Source organism: Myotis lucifugus, unplaced genomic scaffold (assembly GCF_000147115.1).
Source record: "Myotis lucifugus unplaced genomic scaffold, Myoluc2.0 scaffold_1100, whole genome shotgun sequence".
Classification (NCBI taxonomy): domain Eukaryota; kingdom Metazoa; phylum Chordata; class Mammalia; order Chiroptera; family Vespertilionidae; genus Myotis; species Myotis lucifugus.
This window is the reverse complement of record NW_005872148.1, coordinates 45221-59502: the sequence shown is the minus strand read 5'-3', so window position 1 is coordinate 59502 and position 14282 is coordinate 45221. Positions and strand designations below refer to the sequence as shown.

The following is a 14282-nucleotide window of genomic DNA, read 5'->3' as shown; positions in this document are numbered from 1 at the left end:
TGCATAAGTAAGTATAAAAACCAACCAAACGCCCCCCCCTTCCTCTCTTTCTAAATTTAATAAATTCAATGCCATATCTAAGTCACTTACCTGGTATACTTCGGTGATCACTTAGCCTAACATTTTGGGTTGATTATATTTCATAATATATTCTACATTGTACTCTTATGAGAAGAGAAAACCTGCCACTATTATACTAAAACTCTATATTCTGTAGTTTAAGTGTGTATATTCTGTGTTTTACAGAATATTCTGTATTCTGTGTTTTCTATACTTCCGTATTTCAGTATCAAAATTTTAATATGTCAATCATATCCCCCTTATAAAAATGATTTAGTTTAGCTCTATATTGTCCAAAAATTACCAAGTGTCTATTTACAAAGGCCAGTGTGTAGGACTAAGAGGGGATAAAACAACTAAAAAATAACTAAAAAATAAGTGCATTTAAAAATGTTGTATGCTCTAATAAACTTTAACCAGTATATATGAGTTCTGAGTACATATGCATGCATTACAGCACACACACACACACACACACACACACACACCTGCAGAAGAAAGTAAATTAATGCACATGAAATAACTGCAGAACAAAACATTATTAATTTTGAAATAAAATTCTTAAAATAGAAAACAGATTAGTGGTTGCCCAGGTTAGGAACAAGAGGGAAGAGGGTGTGGTTATAAAAGGGCAACACAGAGAGGCATCCTTGTGGTGATGAAAGCCTTTTGCATGTTGACTATTGTGGTGATGGATACACACAGAAAAAATTTCATACCACACGCACACCACACAAATAAGTACAAGCGAAACTGGGGAAACCTGAATTAAATCCATGAATTATCAAAATCAACTCCTGGTTGTGATATCATAATACAATTTTCAGGTATATGGGATCTTGTATTATTTCTTTGTTTGTTTGTTTTTAATTTTGTTTTATTGGTTAAAGTATCACAAAGAGTATTACATATGTCTCCTTTTTTTCCCCTTGAACTTCCCCTGGCCTTCCCTACCCTCCAGTGTCTTGTGTCCATTGGTTGTGCCTATATGCATGCATACAACCCTCCCTGGCCATCCCACTGTAGTTTGATAATCTGTTCATTGCTGCTCTGCCTCTGTATCTATTTTTGTTCATCAGTTTATAATGCTCTTTATTATCCATAAATGAGTGAGATCATGTGGTATTTTTCCTTCATTGACTGGCTTATTTCACTTAGCATAATGCTCTCCAGTTCCATCCATGCCGTTGCAAATGGTAAGAATTCCTTCTTTTTTTACAGCAGAATAGTATTCCATTATGTAGATGTACCACAGTCTTCTAATCCATTCATCTACTGATGGGCACTTAAGCTGTTTCCAAATCTTAGCTAAGGTGGATTGTGCTGCTATGAACATTGGGATGCATATATCCTTTCTGGTTGGTGTTTCTGGTTTCTTGGAATATATTCCTAGAAGTGGGAACACAGGGTCAAATGGGAGTTCCATTTTTAAATTTTTGAGGAAACTCCATACTGTCCTCCACAGTGGCTGCACCAGTCTGCATTCCCACCAGTGGTAATGGAGGGTTACTTTTTCTCCAAGTCCTCTCCAGCACTTGTCTTTGGTGATGATAGCCATTCTGACAGGTGTGAGATGGCACCTCATTGTTATTTCGATTTGCATCTCTCAGATGATTAGTGACTTTCAGCATGTTTTCATATGTCTCTTGGCTTTCTGAATGTTCTCTTTTGAAAAGTGTCTATTTATGTCCTTTGCCCATTTTTTGATTGGATCATTTATCTTCCTTTTAAGTTGTATGAGTTCCCTATAAATGTGATAACATTAGCAAATATGTTCTCCCATGCAGTGGGATTTCTTGTTGTCTTGTTGATGGTTTCTATTTCTGTGCAGAAGCTTTTTATTTTGATGTAGTCCCATTGGTTTATTTTCTCTTTAGTTTCCAATGCCTTAGGAGCTGTATCAGTGAAGAAATTGCTTCGGCATATGTCTGAGATTATTTTTGCCTTTGGATTCCTCTAGTATTTTTATGATTTCCCATCTTACATTTAAGTCCTTTATCCATTTTGAGTTAATTTTTGTGTATGGTGTAAGTTGGTGGACTAGTTTCATTTTTTGCATGTATCTGTCCAATTTTCCCAACACCATTTATTGAAGAGACTGTCTTGACAATTTCTGGGTTCTCTATTCTATTCCATTGATCTATATGTCTGTTCTTGTGCCAATACCAGGCAGTTTTGAGAACAGTGGCTTTGTAATACAGCTTGATATCTAGTATTGAGATCCCACCTACTTTGTTCTTCTTTCTCAGGATCTCTGTGGCTATTTGGGGTCTTTTTTTATTCCAGAGGAATTTTTGGAAAGTTTGTTCTAGGTATTTGAAATATGCTGTTGGTATTTTAATGGGGAGTGCATTGAATTTATAGATTGCTTTGGGTAGTATGGACGTTGTAATAATGTTGATTTTACCAATCCATGAACATGGTATGTTCTTCCATTTGTTTATGTCTTCCTATATCTCTTTTTTCAATGTCCTGTAGTTTTCTGAGTAGAAGTCTTTTACCTCTTTAGTTAAGTTTATTCCTAGGTAGCTTAATTTTTTTGGTGTGATGGTATATGGGATTGCTTTTTTAGTCTCTCTTTCTGTAAGTTCACTATTGGTGTATAGAAATGCCAGTGATTTCTTGGCATTAATTTTATATCCTGCTACATTGCTGAATTCATTTATTAAGTCTAATAGTTTTTTTATGGAGTCTTTAGTGTTTTTTATGTACAATATAATGTTATCTGCGAAGAAGGACAGTTTTATTTCTTCTTTTCAAATTTGGATGCCTTTTATTTCTTCTTCTTGTCTAATCACAATGGCTAATACTTCCAGTACTATGTCGATCAGGAGTGGTGAGAGTGGGCATTCCTGTCTTATTCCTGTTCTTAAGAGAAATCGTTTTAATTTTTGCCCATTGAGTATGATGTTGGCTGTGGGTTTGTCATATATGGCTTTTATTATGTTGGGGTATGATCCTTCTATTCCCACCTTGCTGAGAGTTTTTATCAAAAATGGGTGTTCGATTTTGTCAAATGCTTTTTTCTGCATCAATTGATATGACTATGTGGTTTTTATCTCTCAATTTGTTTATGTGATGTATCACGTTTATTGATTTGCAGATATTGTATCATCCTTGCATCCCTGGGATAAATCCTACTTGGTCATGGTGTATGATCTCTCTGATGTATTGCTGGATCCGATTTGCTCAGATTTTGTTGAGGATTTTGGCATCTATGTTCATGAGGGATATTGGCCTGTAATTCTTTTTCATTGTGTTGTCTTCACCTGGTTTTGGTATTAGGGTGATGCTGGCTTCATAGAATGAGTTTGGAAGTGTTCCTTTCTCTTGAATTTTTTTGAATAGTCTGAGGAGGATAGGATTTAGTTCTTCCTTGAATGTTTGGTAAAACTCCCCTATGAAGCTGTCTGGCCCCAGGCTTTTGTTTGCTGAAAGCTTTTTGATGACTGCTTCAATTTCTTCCATAGTTATTGGCCTATTGAGATTCTTAGCTTCTTCCTGATTGAGTTTTGGAATGTTGTATTTTTCTAGGAATATGTCCATTTCCTCCAGGTTGTCTAGTTTGTTGGAGTAGAGTTGTCCATAGTATTTTTTAACAATCATTTGTATTTCTGTGGGGTCTGTTGTTATTTCGCCTCTATCATTTCTGATTTTGTTTATTTGGGTCCTCTCTTTTTGTTTCTTGGTGAGCATGGCTAGAGGTTCATCAATCTTGTTTATGCTTTCAAAGAACTAGCTCTTGGTTTCATTGATCTGTTGTATTGTGTTTTTGGTCTGTGGGGGGGCTGTTTCTCTCTTTTCCATGTCCCGTATGGAAAAGGAAACAGTCCATTTGCTGAGTGGAGGAGCTGGGGATTAAGAAATTAAAGAAAGACCAAGACGCAGAAATAGATTTTAAGCTGGGGCCAGGTGGGCGCCATCCTCTCTGATGGAGAGGCGGCACAAAGCGGCCTGAGCCACACAGCAGGTGTATTTTAAAGGCCTAGATTTACATATCTAGTTCCGCCCCTGCCTGATTAACATGTCAGCCTTATTGGGGAAGCATGTTCCTAGGGAGTAGCTGCCTATGCTCTGAGTTCAGCTGAGAATAATTATAAGAAAATGCCTAGGTGCCTCCCAGGCGGCCCTCTACATTGGTCTCTATATCATTTATTTCTGCTCTAATCTTTATTATTTCCTTTCTTCTTTTCACTCTGGGATTTTCTTGTTGCTCTCTTTCTAATTCTTTGAATTGTAGGGTTAGATGATTTACTACCACTTTTTCTTGTTTTTTGAGTTAGGCAGGTAGAGCTATAAACTTCCCTCTCAGAACTGCTTTCATTGTGTCCCATAGTTTTTGGATTGTTGTGTTTTCACTGTCATTTGTTTCAAGGATGTTTTTAATTTCTTCTTTGATCTCATTGGTAACCCAATCAATATTTAATAACATGCTATTCAGCTTCAGAGTATTTGAGTGTTTTGGATTGTTTTTATTGTAGTTTAAAAAAGAAATAGAAAATAAATCAACAAACAAAAACAGGAAAACAAAGAAAAAAAGAAAAAAAGAGATAACAAAATAATAAAAACTAAAAAAATAAAAATGAAAAAGTGAAGTGTTCCTTTGGCTGGCTTAAGATCCCAGTCTTCTGTACTATTGTGTTTCTCAGGTTCCAATTGCTGGGACTGAGAGTCTCTCTTTAGGCCTGTCCCTTTGTACTCTCATAAGCTATTTAGGTTGTTGTTGTTTTTTTAATCCTTTGTTTTTTTGTATCCATTCAGCTACCCAATGCTTTTTCACTGGAGCATTTAACCCACTTACATTTAGGGTTATTATTGATAGATGTTGGGGTCCAATCCCAGGAGGACGAGGAGTCCCCAAAGGTGTGGACAGAGTCAGCCAAAAAGGAATGACATGGAGACAGCATTCAGTTGATCAGCAGCCTAGCCAGGATCTCTAGCCAGGATATCCAGCCAAGTTCTGTCTTTTATTGTCTTACTAGAGGCCCGGTGCATGAAATTTGTGCACTCAGGGGGGAGGGGGTGTCCCTCAGCCTGGCCTGTGCCCTCTTGCAGTCTGGGACCCCTCGGAAGATAACGACCTGCTGGCTTAGGCCTGCTCCCGGGTGGCAGAGGGCAGGCCCAATTCCTAGGTGCAGCCCCTGATAGGGCTCAGAGCAGGGCCTATTGGGGGTTGGGGTGCCGCCCCCTATCATGCACAGAGCAGGGTGGATCGGGAGGTTGTGATGCCACCACTAGTCACTCTCAGGGTAGAGCCAATTGGGGGGTTGGGGCACCGCCCCCTGTCACACTCAAGGCAGGGTCGATGGGGAGGTTGCGGGGCCACCCCCTGTCACACACAGAGCAGGGCTGATCAGGGGGTTGGGGCACTGCCCCCTGTCACTCACATAGCAGGGTCCATCAGGGGGTTTGGGAGCTCCCCCCTGTCACACACAGAGCAAGGCCCATCAGGGGGTTGGGGAGCTCGGCCCTGTCACGAAGAGAGCAGAGACGATCAGGGGGTTGAGGTGCTCCCCCCTGTCACTCACAGAGTAGGGCTGATAGGAGAGTTTTGGCACTGCCCCCTGTCACACACAGGGTGTTGGGGTGCTGCCCCCTGTCATGCACAGAGCAGGGCCCATCAGGGGGGTTGGGGCTTCGTACCCTGTCACACACAGAGCCCTGTCACACACAGAGCAGGGCCCATCAGGGGGTTGGGGAGCTCGGCCCTGTCACGAAGAGAGCAGAGCCGATCAGGGGGTTGAGGTGCTCCCCCCTGTCACTCACAGAGTAGGGCTGATAGGAGAGTTTGGGCACTGCCCCCTGTCACACACAGGGTGTTGGGGTGCTGCCCCCTGTCATGCACAGAGCAGGGCCCATCAGGGGGGTTGGGGCTTCGTACCCTGTCACACACAGAGCAGGGCCGATCAGGGGTTGAGGAGCTCCCCCCCTGTCACACACAGAGCAGGGCCCATCAGGGGGTTGGGGAGCTCCCCCCTGTCACTCACAGAGTAGGGCCGATAGGGGAGTTGGGGCACCGGCCCGTGTCACACACAGAGCAGGGCGGATCAGGGGTTTGGGGCACAGCCACTGTCACACTCAGGGCAGGGCCGATGGGGAGGTTATGGCTCTACCCCATCACACACAGAGCAGGGCCTGTGGCGGGGGGTTTGGGCGCCACCTTCTATCACCCACAGAGCAGGGCCGATTAGGGGATTGCGGCGCCACACCCTGTCACACACAGAGCCGCAGGGCGATCGGGGTTGGGGAGCTACTCCCCATCAGGCACAGAGCAGGGCTGATCAGGTGGTTGGGGCACCTTCCCTGTCATGAACAGAGCAGGGCGGATAGGGAGGTTGTTGCCCCGCCCCCTGTTTCACACAGAGCTGCAGGGTGATCAGGGGGTTTGTGCACTGCCCCCTGTCACGCTGATCCCGGTGCTGGGAGGCATATTACCCTTTTACTATATAGAATAGAGGCCTGGTGCACGGGTGGGGGCTGGCTGGTTTGCCCTGAAGGGTGTCCTGGATCAGGGTGGGGGTCCCCACTGGGGTGCCTGGCCAGTCTGGCTGAGGGCCTGAGGGCCATTTTCAGGCTGGCGGGTGACTGAAGCTCCCAACCTCTTCTTTTTTTCTTTTTTTTTTTTAATTCTGGGCCAGTTTTACCTCTGAGGCCTCGGCTGCTGAAAGCAGGTTTCTGGCCTTTGTTTACCTTCTGTATTTGATACAATGTTGCAGTCCAGCTGGCTGAATCCCGGCTGACTAAAGCAGGTTTCTGGGGTTTTGTTTAGCTTCTATATTTGCAACATAGTTGCTTAGAGTTGCAGCTGAGAGGCCGGCAAGTCAGGCGGGGAACGTTGGAGTCTGCTGTCACTGGAGCAAGCAAGCCTCCCTGTTCGCTTCAAGCTGCCTGGCTGCCTGCCACCATCTTGGCCGGCAGATAGGTACTTATTTATTGCCATTTTAATTCTGTATGTCTAGGTTTCTCTCTGTGTTTCTCCTTCTCATTACAGCCAGCAGTTCCTTTAGCATTTATTTTAATGCTAGCTTGGTGGTGATGTACTTGGTTAGCCTTTTTTTTTTTGGTCTAGGAAGTTTTTTCTTTGACCATCTATATTGAATGATAGCCTTGTTGGATATAGTAATCTTGTTTCAGATCCTTGTTTTTGATTACCTTGAGTACTTCATGCCATTTCCATCTGGCTTAAAGGGTTTCTGATGAGAAATCAGGTGTCAGCATTATGGGATCTCTTTTGTAGGAACAGTTTGCTTTTCTCTTGCTGCCCTTAGGATTCTCTCTTTGTCTCTAAATTTTGGCATTTTAATTATGATGTGTCTAGGGATGGGCCTGTTTTGTTTCTTCTTACTTGGGGTTCTCTATACCTCGTGAACTTATGTGCCTTTTTCCTTTACCAGGTTAGTGTAGTTTTCTGCCATTATTTCTTCAAACATGTTCTCTATTCTTTTCTCCCTTTCTGCCTCTTCTGGTACACCTGCTCTTCTAAAATTGTTACATTCCATGTTGTCCCACAACTCCCCTAAACTGTCCTCCTGTTTTTTAATTTTTTTTGTTGTTGTTCTCTGATTGAGTGAATTTTTTCAACCCTGTATTCTAATTCACTGATTTGATCTTCACTTTCCCCTAATCTGCTTTGTATTTCTTCCAATGTGTTCTTTATTTGTGTTATATCATTCTTTATTCCCGACTGTTCTTTTTTCAGTTACTATATCTTTTTTCATGCTGTTGAGCATCTTTACCATCATCACTCTGAACTCTGTTTCAGATAAATTTCTTATCTCTGCTTTATTTATCTCTTCTCCTAGATAATTCTCTAGTTCTTTCATGTGGGGGTTGTTTCTTTGTTTCCTCATTTTGGCTGTCTGTTTGAGTTTGTGACTATAGCTCTCAGTCTCTGGTGCAGAACACTGTTAAAGGCTGTTTCTGATTAAGTAGACCAGGTAAAGACTCAAAGCCTCCAGAGACTGCCTCTGCCTAGAATCGCGGTTCTCAACCTGTGGGTCGCGACCCCTTTGGGGGTCAAATGATGCTTTCACAGGGGTCGCCTAAGACCATCAGAAAACACATATATAATTACAGATTGTTTACAGTAGCAAAATAACAGTTATGAAGTAGCAACAAAAATAATTTTATGGCTGGGGGTCACCACAACATGAGGAACTGTATTAAAGGGTCGCAGCATTAGGAAGGTTGAGAACCACTGGTCTAGAGACTGATAGACTTGAATTGCCTCCAGGCAATCATCCTCAGGTGTGGTGAGAGATTTTTCAACAGGGTGGGGCAGTTGCTTCTGCCTGGAAGCTAATTGTTATTTTTTTGTCTCTTAGGTGGCCTCCGGGCATGGTGTTTTCCAAAAGGGTGAGTCAACTGTCTTCCCCCGAGGCAAGGCAGGTGTCTATGTGGGAAAGATGTCCTTTGCTGCATGAGAGAATGACTCAGCCCAGGAAACTGGGGGTGTTTGTCTTTTGAGCTCTAATCCATGAGTCTACAATCCTGGCTTCTGCTCACACAGCTCCAGTCCACTCCACCCTCCCTCTGCCAGAGCACAAGGTGGGAGACTCCACAGGGAATGTTTTGCATTGGCCCTTTAAGAAGGTGCCTGAATTTTCAGCTGTCACTCCCTGGCAGATAGCAACCTTGCTGCTTTTCACTGCCAGATGGTATGTGGGTACCCTCCTCAGTTGTGTTGCTCTCTGCTGAGGGGCCCAGCTTGGGGATTAGATTCCAGAGTTCTTAGTGGCACCCCCTTGCTCCCCCCGCCCCACCCCTGCCACAGCTGAGATATCTCTCTGCAACTTCAGTTGCTGTCTGTAGGCATCCAACCAGCCCTTCCCCACCTCTGCCCCTCCTACCAGTCTTTATGCTGTCTCCACTTTTGGTACTTGGGTATCAGGGTTCTCTCCTGCAAGTCTTCTGTTGATTATTCAGGAAGTTTTTTTGTATTTTAGTTGCAATTCCAGTTTGTTCCTGGGAGCATGTCCATGCACCATCCTCTTACTCTGCCACCATTTTTAATCCCTGGGAGTTGATTTTCTATTTAAAGGGTTGTCCTTGTTTTGTCTAATAAGTTTCCGCCAGCAAATTTGTGAAGTTTGTCCCTTCTTGAGTGTGCATACATTCATGTATGTCCATTTATAAAATGTTTAAATCTTGCTTCCTAAGATTTGCTGCTGGGTCTGCATTGCTTAGCATTTAGCCAAAGATTGGATCAAAGTTCTCTTTACACCTCATCAGTTAGGACTTCCACTTGCTGATGGATCTGTGTTTTGGCTCACAAGGACATTCAATGATTAGGTCATTTTCAAGTCTGCCCCGGTTTTGCACATCCCAGAGAATGAATGAATCAGTTGTGGAAGAGTGTTCCACATGTTTCTTGGTTACTCTTACAGGGAAAACACATTAATGACAGCCTTTGAACTGGAATTGGAAAATATTTGCTAAGGGATTTGGTAAGGCATCCATCTCTCAGTCATTTTTCATTACAAAACAAATACTAGTCTACACATTATGAATTCCATTAGCATAACTTAAATGAGTGTGCAGGAAAGCAGAACCAGGGCATTATTTGAGTCTTAGATAGGCATGAGGATTCCAAGCAATACCTTTCTACAGGGCATCTGCTCTGGGTCCAAAATTGGTTCCACAAAAATCTAGGAATGGGAAATTTTAAATTCCAATTGCTCGTTTGTCCAAGGAAACGCAGAAACTCAGAGTTGGCCTAACGTTTACTCTATCTCTGGTCCATAGAGAAACTCCAGGGTCCACTGACCTGGAGTCCTGGTGACTGGTTCCTACCTCTCTGCAGCCGGGTCATGTCTTTGATCCTCAGTGCAGGCTGAATCAGGAATGCCAGAGCCTTCTGGTCACCTGTCACTACAGAGAGCCTCTCCTGTAAATCTGAGGAGCAAATAAGGTACAATAGGTCATTTTCTAATTGGGCTGCTGAAGGAGGCAAATGCTTAGTCATCATAGTTTAAACCACTCCCACACCCAAAAACCAGTTGGTCTAGCTTAGCTGAGTTGTCTTGAGAATTTTTTGTTGTTGATTTGGTTAATTGTTCTTTTACCAATGAAGGCACTCATCCCTCAGCAGGGACCCCTTCACCAACAGCAATTTTTGCGGAAGGTCCAGGCACTCAGCTTCTGAGTTTCCATTTCCAAGCAATTTTGCGAACTATTGAACCAAAGAACAAAATGGCAATAAATGGCCACAGAAGAATAACTCCCTAAATTAAAATCTATGTGTTTGTCTTGCTGTAAGATGTGTTTACCAAACTTTCACATTTTCCTGGTGCGTTTTATGCAATGTTGGTTTCTGTTACTCTTCATTTTGGCTAGCTCCTGAAATCATTAGCAAATGTAGTAGGAATGTGGTGAGCTCTGAGTTAGCTGGTTTTGCATTAGCTGTTGCCTTGGGCCTGCTCCTGCTCCTGTGCGTTTCACCCACCATAGCAGGTGTGGTCCTATTGGAATTGCTGGATCAAGAACTACACTAAAAGGAGTCTCTGTTGGTGCTCACATGTTTATACCAGTTACTGTGGACTATGGAGTCAACCTATTTTACCTTCCTAAGAAATGGACTAAAGATGAAAAGACAGGAGTTGCTGATAGAGAAAGAAGTAAGCAAGGGGAAATGAGTATTTAGATTTTAAGTTTGTAAATCTTAAAGAATATAGAACATGTATGGAGCACAAGAGGCTTCATAATGGTGAAGATGATCAGCTCAGTAAGCGAATTACTGAAAAATTTGGCTAAAGGGATTTGAGGAAAAAATAGATATTTTATGTCATTAAAAAAATTATCTTACCCTTCAATAAAAACAGCCTCTCTTGCTTGCATTTTACTTTTCTTGTTTTTTTATCTGCATCATAAAATTCCTCAATAAGACATTTTCCTGGTGAAATCTTTACCATCCAGTTTGCCTTCCCTGCAAACCTTCCATAAACTGTCAACTCCTTCACCAGTTACAAAAGTACAGCTTGAAAACTTCTTCAGTCTGATTGTCAACTGTAAAGATATTAATATAATAATAATTTATAATGATAATGGAAAAGTATTCCATCACAATAAAAAATGAAAAATCCTGATATGTCTAAAGTGGGCAGGATTTACATAAGGAAAAATACTACCACATCGCCAATAGTGTCAACAACAAAAACAAACCAAAAATCCAAACATGAAAGTATCGCCCTGCCTCGGAGCTCAGTTGGTTAGAGCATCGTCCAGGTATGCCAAGGTTGTGGGTTTGAATCCCAGTTCAGGCACATAGAAGAAGCAACCATGAAAGAATAAATAAGTGGGACAACAGATGTTTCTTTCTGTCTAAATAAATAAGAATATTTTAAAAAGCTTTATTTAAAAAATAACTACCAAAAGATAAGAGGAACATATAATAGGACTTAAATAAATTGAGAGACATCATATGTATCTGCATATACTGATTCAAGAGATTATCAGTTAAAATTAATTCTCAAGCTAATTAAAATTTCACTAAGATTTCTTTTAAAACTTGGAATACTGATTAGAACTTCATTTCAAATAATTTCAAGGTAAACATGGCCAGGAGGAGACAAAAAAGCATATTAAAGAGGGGGAACATTGTAACTGTAAAACACTACAATACGTTTTATAAAGAAGTTAAAATAGTGCAGTGCTGATGCAAAAAGAATCAGACAGTTCAATGGATAAAACAGACCACCCAAAAACAAAAAACATAACCTGAGAGTTTAATGCACGGTAAAGTGACATTTTAAACTAGGTGAGAAAAGGTTTGGGACAGGTGAATAGCCATTTTTTAAGGAAGTTCTTAAATGTGAACACCATGCTCCAAAATAAATCTGGGATTGATTAAAGATTTATTTGGCCCACCTCTTACACAAATTAAAATGTAAGAGGTGGGCCAAAGGGGGAGGATTAAGAGGCCTGCGGAAAGGTGCTTTCATCCAGAGAACGGGCACTGGTTTCTCATAAATTTGCACCTGCAGACACATATTGCCACAATCTCTGAAACCATGAAAACATCCATCTGTTGTTGCATCTGATAAATTCCCTGGAGGTTGTCTGGGGCCAGAGGGATGTGGAACAGATATAAACTGGGGCACTGGGAGATTTAGAGGTGTTTTTAATGGGAGTTTTCTCAGGGACCAGACCTTGAGCATCCTGAAGTTCTACACCACCCTAGCCCTGGTCATAAGCAGACTGCTTTTTCACCGGGGTAACTATTGCAAGCCTCTGGAAACACCTGGCCAACTCCCAGGGATGTTTGAAAAGAACCCAGACCTGCCCACAGACAATCACTGAGATTTTTTTAATTTTAGTTAATCCTCACGGAGTATATTATTTCCATTGATTGTTTCTTTGTGGAAGGAAGGGAAGGAGGAGGAGTGGGGGTGGCAGAGAGAGAAACACCAATGTGAGGGAGACTTTGGTTGACTTCCTCCCGAATGCACCTGATGGGACCAGGGATCTAATCTGCAACCTAGGTTCATGCCCTTGACCAGTTATGGAACCCGCCACCCTCTGATGCTCAGGCAGAAGCTCTAACCAGGGAGACACATCCACCAGGCAGTCTCTGTGATTTGAGTTACTTGGGCTTTGCACATGGGCTCTGGCTGCCCTTGACCACAAGGCCCTATGCACATGCCTAGTGATGTCAGAGGCCGTTGCTTGGTTACTGCGATTCCGAGGGGAGAGATGCTAAACTGCCAAACTGCCCTGCTTGAATGCTGTGGCGTGAGGTGGTTGGCTAGAGAGCTAGTATTGAGCTCAGGAGGCGGGAAAAGTGGAGGGAAGGTGAGGCTTCTCTGAAGCCTTGACTCTCCATCATGAAGAAGGTGTTTTCTTTTCTGAAAAGTCCCAGGGTGGCGGCCATGGACTCCCCCACCAATCCTGGGAGGAGTGGCATGGGAACCCCAAGGCCTCTCTTTCGAGACACAGATATGGGAGCGATCCACAAAGCTGCCAGCGTGGGCAACGTGCGGAAAGTGAAGAAAATCCTATTGTTCAGGAAAAGTGGCCTGAACGATAGGGACAGGATGAGCAGGTAATGGGGACTGGGAGGCTGGGGTCCTGAGGTCCACTGGGAGGAAGTGGGTGGACTTGGGAGAGACACCCCTTGCAGGTCTGAGCAGGTGGGAGCAGCCTCCTGTCAGCCAGGGCTCTGTAGCTCCTCCCTGGTGGACACCTGACCTGGGGTCTAGCCCTCAGACCAACTTCATGAGCAAAGACAACAACATAAGGACCCTCTCACAATGCCTCTTACAGAACACTTCACTGACAACCTTTAAGTGATGTAACTGCATATCAATAATGGAAACACAATTAAGTATATACAGTATTTTGTATTAGACAGAGGCCTGGTGCACAGAATTTGATCACTGAGGGAAGGGGGGAGTCCCTCAGCCAGGCCTGCACCCTCTCACAGTCCAGGACCCCTCACTCCTTACCGCCAGCCTGCTCACTGCTCCTTAGTGCTGCCGCAGAGGCAGGAGAGGCTGCTGCCACCGCCGCTGCCCTCACCAGCCCTGAACCCAGCTTCTGGCTGAGCTGAGCTCCCCCTGTGGGGGCACACTCACCACCAGGGGGTAGCTCCTGCGTTGAGCATCTTCCCCCTGGTGGTCAGTGATATCATAGCGACTGGTATTCTGCTGTTCGGTCGATTTGCATATAAGGCTTCTATTATATAGGATGTACACATTTTTACACTATAATGTTACATGCTATAGAAAAATGCATAATGAGAGAAATAATTCCCATAATCAATCACCTTCTGAGCTAAAAGTTCTTTGGATAAAATCCAATACCCGCTTTATATCAGTGTGCACCTGTGTTCTTTATGGAGGGACCTCAGAAGGAACTTTGAGGTGGGAAGATGGCTGTGGTCCTGATTAAGAAGACTCACTTTCTCAAAATGTGTGCTCTTCCTATGTTTATCAATTTACAACCAAGTAAATATGTTTTAAAATTGTTTCAGTTACATGCTATCTTTCATTGATCTGGTGAAATTAAGAAAATTTTGTATAGTAGACACAGGTTTAGCCTTCTAGCTATCATCAGGTGCTATAAACTTTCAGAAAGTATTTATTTACAGATAAATAGTTGGAACAGAATGGGAAATGCCCAAACACCCCAAATATATGTAAGACTTTAGAAATTGATACTGGTGATATTTCATGTTTGTAGAAAAAGGTCAATTAAAAATGGTGGACATTTTCTGTAAAGTATTG

General features: G+C 42.8%; 1 protein-coding gene across 1 annotated transcript in view; it reads left to right on the top strand.

Annotated features, from left to right (window-relative positions):
- Positions 1–14282, top strand: part of LOC106695327 (putative ankyrin repeat domain-containing protein 30B-like) — a 47608-nt gene that overhangs the window by 13209 nt on the left and 20117 nt on the right. The window contains exon 2 of the mRNA XM_023748054.1: positions 8385–8415. The gene's annotated coding sequence lies outside the window, so the exon portion shown is untranslated. The remainder of the gene's footprint in view (positions 1–8384; positions 8416–14282) is intronic.